Source organism: Rhinopithecus roxellana, chromosome 2 (assembly GCF_007565055.1).
Source record: "Rhinopithecus roxellana isolate Shanxi Qingling chromosome 2, ASM756505v1, whole genome shotgun sequence".
NCBI lineage: Eukaryota > Metazoa > Chordata > Mammalia > Primates > Cercopithecidae > Rhinopithecus > Rhinopithecus roxellana.
In genome coordinates, this window is record NC_044550.1 from 192,623,195 (window position 1) to 192,629,926 (window position 6,732).

The 6,732-nt window shown below is 40.3% G+C and overlaps 1 pseudogene across 1 annotated transcript; it reads right to left on the reverse strand.

Moving 5' to 3' along the window:
- Positions 1 to 207: 207 nt before the first annotated feature.
- On the reverse strand, positions 208 to 1,381 carry LOC104661755 (annotated as a pseudogene). The gene has a single exon (XR_747885.2). The product of XR_747885.2 is annotated as a V-type proton ATPase subunit G 1 pseudogene (transcript).
- Between the last annotated feature and the right edge of the window lie 5,351 nt (positions 1,382 to 6,732).

Sequence of the window (6,732 nt, forward strand, 5' to 3'; positions counted from 1 at the left end):
AAGATGGCCATTTGGGAACCAACCGGGGGAGCAATCTGCTGACTGACCATAGTCCTAGCGACTAGGCAGTGATTTCTACCAAATTCTAGTTAATCTTACATTTCCTCTCACACGCTATTTTTTCTTCTATTTTTTTCTAATATGCTGTTTTTTTCCTCCATTAAAATGTTTCATATGACTCTTAACAGTTCTCCATTTTTTTTTTTGCATGACAGAGTCTTTACTTTTAAATGATTACTGATACACCAAGTAATAACATGTAACAAGTTCTTGAATTCTATCATCTAGTAATTTTGATTAAGAGAAACTAAAAGCAGCCCAAATAATTCCACTAGTATTCACTGTTCTAACCATTAGCAAGAATGGACTACATTAAGGCAGGCCGCTGCTTCACACAGGTTACAAAGAACTATGTACTACTTTTTCATAGATAAAGCCCCTGACCTTTAAGAAAGTGTTAGGGGAAAAAAATATTTAATCCCTTCCTTTCTTCAAAGAATAGTTATGTGGTGTTTTTTTTTTTTTTTTTAAACTAGATCTAAGAAAGAAAAAGTCAACAGTGATATACATGTTGCTTGAGCCAAAAGGCATATATACCTTGCCAAAAAGACAACATATACCCATTAAATTCCTAAGAAATATGAGGTAAAAAGATGAAATCTTTAGATAATTTGTAAGTCTGTACAAAAAAGCTAGATTTGCTACTTCCCAAAAAGTGGAAGGACCTACTATATAATATATGGAAATAATTTAATGCCATTTCATAAGAATATAACTAGAGCTGTGCTAAAGCTTCATATTCATGAGGGCATCTAAAATGCCACTCCACAGAACAGGTGCTTCTCTCTTCTTCTATCCATTTATGCGGTAGTTTTCATGGATTTCTGGCCGAATGTCACAGACAAAAGCCAAGAGGTTATGCAAGACTTCATCCCTGTTCTGCCGGAAGTAGGTCTGGAGGATGGTCATCTTCTCCTGGGTCTCCTTCTCCACTTCAGTGCTGCAACTGCCATGGGATCCCAGTGCCACAGCCTCCTTGGCCTTGAATTCTTTCTCCCTCTGCAGGCGGTACTGTTCAATTTCAGCCTGAGCTTCTTCTTTGGCCTGCTTCAGCCTCCGGTTCTTTCTTTTACAGGCCTCGGACTCCTTCTCGGCTGCCCGCTTCTCGGCCTGCAGCAGCTGCTGAATCCCCTGCGACTGACTAGCCATGGCGGCAGCGATTCTGATACCCTTTTTTTTTTTTTATTAAAAGAAATTGTCAGTGTTCAATGTCTGTGCAGAGTAGAAGAGGCATCTTGAGACAAATAACTTTTGATCACCAAATAATTACTTAGAAGGCTGTTGGTTTCTTTTAGTTATCAAATTTTATTGATATAACTAATGTATTTGACACCTGAAGTAAATCATTTTTAAATATCTTCCCTCTATTCTAGAAAATTATTTTAGTAAATTTCATAAAATGAAGTGAGTAATAGTAATGGATAGATTTTTAAATTATGCTTTATATGTATAATCATATAGCTTAGAAATACAAAAAATAATTAAAACAAAGCAATTAAAACAAAAATAAATAAAACAAGAATAAAAAAGAAAAAATAGAAGGAAAAATAAATAAAATAATTAAATGGTATAAAAAGAACAAAGTACAATTAATTCAATAATTTTGATAGTTACATAGCAATGAAACTTTGAACTTTTGGTTACAGTCTGATATAATAAGTCATGTATATAATTGGCAATTAATAAATGAATTATAAGAGAAGCAAAATATCTATAAAAGCTAAAATTTAGGCAACTAGGTCATAGCCCTGATGTAACATTTTATTATTATGATTTGTTTATTATTTTAAAAACAAGATAGCCTCTTAAAAAGTTAACCATAAATTTATTATCTGACACAGCAATTTCACTATGAGGTATTTATGCAAGAATAAATGAAAACATATGTCCATTCAAAGACTTGTGCACCAATCTTCATAGCAGCATTTTTAATAATAGCCAAAAAGTGAAAACAGTTTAATGTCCATCAGTTGGTAAAGGAATTAACAAATGTGGTATATCTATATGTGGAATATTATTTGGCAATAAGAAGGAATGATGTACTGATACATTCCATGACATGGATAAACCTCAAAAACATCATGCTAAGTAAAAGAAGTGAGACGCAAAATATTACATAGTGTATAATTCCCCTTACTTGAAAAGTTCAAAAAAGGCAAATCTGTAGAGTTGGAATGCAGACCAATGATTGCCCCTGGTTGCGGGTAGGAATGAAGACTGATTGAAGAAGGGGACAGGAGATCTTTTCGGGCTGGTGGAAATGCTCTAAAACTAGGTTGTAGTGATGGTTTCACAACTGTAAATTTGTGAAAAATCATTGTATTCTTAAAATGAATGATTCTTTTGCTGTGCAAATTGTACCTCAATAAAGCTGTTAAAAAAGCAAACACATAGCAATTAAAATGGATAAAGTGGAAAGACATTAAAACTCAGTAAAAATTTTATTCATTTGTACTAACAAATATTAGTTTTGGTGTTTTAATTTTTAAGCACAAAAATACTAAGTGTTCACATAGAATGACATAATTGAAGTAATTCAAAGTTTTTTTTCATTTTCACTTCACTAATTATTATTTATTTTGCATCTGCTGTTGAGACAAGGAAATATGCAGCCAAGGAATTGGAGACACAAACAGGCAACTAAAAGTGACATGGAAGGTTCTGGGCTGTTTGAACTTACACTCAGATGAGTACACAATACTGAAGCTGCCCGTGTTGGCAGACTTTATAACTAACATTTTCATGAATTAGCTTTATGGTAGAACATAATAATTATTAAATGACAAGTAATTAAAATATTTTCATTTAAACTTCACATGTATATTATTAAAACACAGCTGTTTCCACAGCAAGTGTTTACAACTTATAGTTTATCATATTAATAGAACAGAAGCGAAAGAAAACATTTCAGTAGATGTAAAAAGTATCATTTTAATTAACATTTATTAGTAAATATTAGCTTATTGACAACCCGATTTAAAGGTAATATAATAGGAGTGGATGGACATGGTTTTAACATACTAAAAACAGTTTTGCCTCAAAGGAAAGCTAACATTCTGCTTAGCATTCATTCACTGAAAAGCACATTTTAACTTGTGTGATACTTGGCAATACAATTAGAAAAAAGCAAAAGAAAAAAGAGTATAAGATGTAAGATATATATGCATGAAGTCCAGATTCTAAGATTAGATTGTTAACCCAGAAAATCTAAAAGAATGAATTTAAAAACTTAGGGGAGAGGAGGTCAAGGTAGCTGACTAGAAGTGGCTAGTTTGCACTGTTTTCATGGAGAGCAGAGAGTGGTGCGTAAACACTAGCTCTTCAACTGGATGGTCCAGGTGGACACACTGGGATTCTTAAAGGAAGTAAGGCAATCCGTGGAGAACAAAGAAGAGTGAGTCAGGACAGCTGTCCAGTTGGGATTGGCATGGCGTCAGGGGAAGACTCCCCACTGTGGGGAAACTCTGATTGAGTGAGACCCCCTCCCTGCCCTGAACACAACTTCCGCCACAGACCTTTGTAACCACAGTGTCAGGAGATTCCCCCATGATGTCACCCACTGGGACCTGCACATTGACAGAGAGCTACTTGGAATCTGGGCAGAGCTACTGCTCAGGCACACGTGGAATCTCAGGGGCCTTGGATCCCTAGGTACCCGGCACCAGCACCTGCAGCTCTGGCAATGGAGGAGGTCAAAGTCCCTTGCATATGTCCAGGATAGGGGCTGAATCCACAAGACTGACGAGTGAATTGACTGCAGGCCTCACCTCCACTGCACCTCACTGGACAAGGGCCTGGGACTCTAGCATGGCTAGGTCAGCCCTGCCTGAGCTCACTGACTGGTAGCAGCCTGGCACTTTCCTGGGGTGAAGCTCCCAGAGAGAGTAGGCAGGCCTGTCAGTTACGCTGCTCTGCAGCTCCTGCCCCTACTGCCCTCAGGCTCTGGAGGAAGTGAAGTGATGAAGAACTAATTCAGGCCCCCAGCACAGAGCAGCTGCCTTACAGAAAAGTGGCCAAATTGTTTTCCACATGGGTCCCTGCTCCTCAGTGAGCAGGTCCTCAGCACAACCACCCTATCCCATCCTGAACACTTGAGTTGGTGGCAGCTCTGTGTTTCTTTGGGAAGGAAATCCCGGAGGCAAACCACAGCCCCTCTGACATTGCAGCTGCAGTGGTACCACCCTTACCGCTCACGGGCTGGGGAAAGAACAAAGGGCCTGGACCTGTCACTGCTACCTCCAGCACACCACAGCCACAGACCCTCTTCTCTGTGAACCCCCACACACTACTCTTCCACCAGATAGGGCCCCCAGATCACAACTGCAGAGCAGCGACTTCACTCCCGACTGAGCATTCCTGCTGGTAGTGGCTCTGTGTTTCCCTGGAGTAGAGCTTCCAGAGACAACTGACAGCCTCTTTGCCATTACCACTGCAGCAGTTCTACCCTTGCTGACCTAAACTGGGGAAAGAATAAAGAGCCTGAGATCTTTACCTGTGCCTCCAGCATGCCACAGTCACCATACACGGAGGAGTTCAGTCTCTCTTCCCTGTGAGTCTCTGACTCCCTCCTCTTCATCAGGCAGGACCCCCAGCTTGGGTCAGGAGTGCAGCCACTCCCCAGTCCCAAGCTGAACACTCCCATTGACAGCAGCTCTGTGTTTCTGGGGTGGATCTCACGGAGGCAAGTGAAGGCCTCTCTGCCACTGCCACTGTGCTGGTACTGCCCTTGCTGCCCTTGGGCTGGGGAAAGAGCAAAGACTCTGATTGCTTTACTCACACCTCCATCCCACCACAGCCATCCTAAGGAGAAGAGACCAATCTGTCTTCCCTGTGAGCCCCCACCTCCCCTGCTTGTCACCAGGCAGGGTCCTATAGCTTGGGCCACAGTGTAGTCACTCCACCCAAGGCTGATTGATCTGATTGGTAGTGGCTCTGCATTTCTCTGGGGTGGAGCACCAGGAGATAAGTGAAAGGCCCTCTGCCATTGACACTGCCAAGTTTCCTTCTCCTCTGCCTGCAAGCTAGGAAGGGAACATAAAACCTGAGCTTACCTTATGACTGTGGTATGCAGCCCAGGAACACTAAGGCAAAATCTGCCGCCAGCACTCGAGTGGGAGAGGAGGCCACACTCTCAGAGCACTGAGAGGGAGCATGGCTACAAACATGACGAAATATGGAGGAGCCAAGTGGCTGCGCAGCAGCTTCCCTATTGAATGGTGCACCTAAGCACCATTTACTGGATCACAGCCAAAAAATCAGGGCCAAAAAATCAGCCCCCAAATTACTTTGCTAATATTATTCCCTCACCCCATGAAACCAAAGACAAGACTTCAGCTACAAATAAAGTCCCAGCACAAAACCTTGTCCCTCTAAGAACATCCAGAAACAAAGTCAACAAAGACCATACTAAAATTACTCCACAGTTAAAGGAACATTAGCCTACACAGATCAGAATGAATGAGGGCAAGAACTCTGGAAACAGAAAGCTAGAGTGTCTTCTTTCCTGCAAATGGCCACACTAGTTTCCTAGCAGTGGTTCTTAACCCAGCTAAAATGGCTGAAATGACAGAATTCAGAATATAGATAGGAATGGAGATCATTAAGACTTAGGAGAAAGTTGAAACCCAATCCAAAGACTCTAAGGACTGCAATAAAATGATACAGGAACTGAAAGACAAAATAGCCATTTTAGGAAAGAATCAAACTGATGTGATAGAGCTGGAAACACATTATAAGAATTTCATAATACAATTTACAAATATTAACAGCAGAACACACCAAGCTGAGAAACGATTCTCAGAGCTCAAAGCCTGCTTCTCAGAACTAAGTCAGTCAGACAAAAATAAAGAAAAAATAAAAAAAGAGTGAACAACATCTCTGAGAAATATGAGACTATGTAGAAAAGCAAATCTAAGACTCACTGGTGTCCCTGAAAGAGGGAGAGAAAGCAAACAACTTGAAAAACATATTTGAGGATATCAATGAAAATTTCCCCAACCTCACTAGAGAGGCCAACATTCAAATACAGGAAGTGCAGAGAACCCCTGTGAGATACTATACAGGATGACCATCCCCAAGACACACACTCATCAGATTTTCCAAGGTCAAAATGAAAGAAAAAATGTTAAAGGCAGCTAGAGAGAAGGGGCAGGTCACCTACAAAAGGAAGCCCATCAGACTAACAATGGACCTTTTAGCATAAACCATACAAGCCAAAAGAGATTAGAGCCTGTATTTAGCATGCTTAAATGAAAGAAACTCCAACTGATAATTTAATATCCAGTCAAACTAAGCTTTACAAGAGAAAGAGAAGTAAAATTCTTTTCAGACAAGCAAATGCTAAGGAATTCATTACCACCAGACCTATTTTACAAGAGGTCCTTAATGGAGTGCTAAACATGGAAATGAAAGACCATTATTGGCCTCCACAAAAACACAACTAGGTACCTATACTGTTGGCATTATAAAGCAACTGCACAATCAAGTCTGCATAATAATCAGGTAACATCATGATGACGGAATCAAATCTGCACTATCAGTATTAACCTTGAATGTGAATGGGCTAAATGCTGCAAATAAATGGCACAGAGTAGCAAGTTGGATAAAGAAACATGACTCAATGCTATGCAGTCTTCAAGAGGCCCACCTCACATGCAGCGACATCCATAGGTT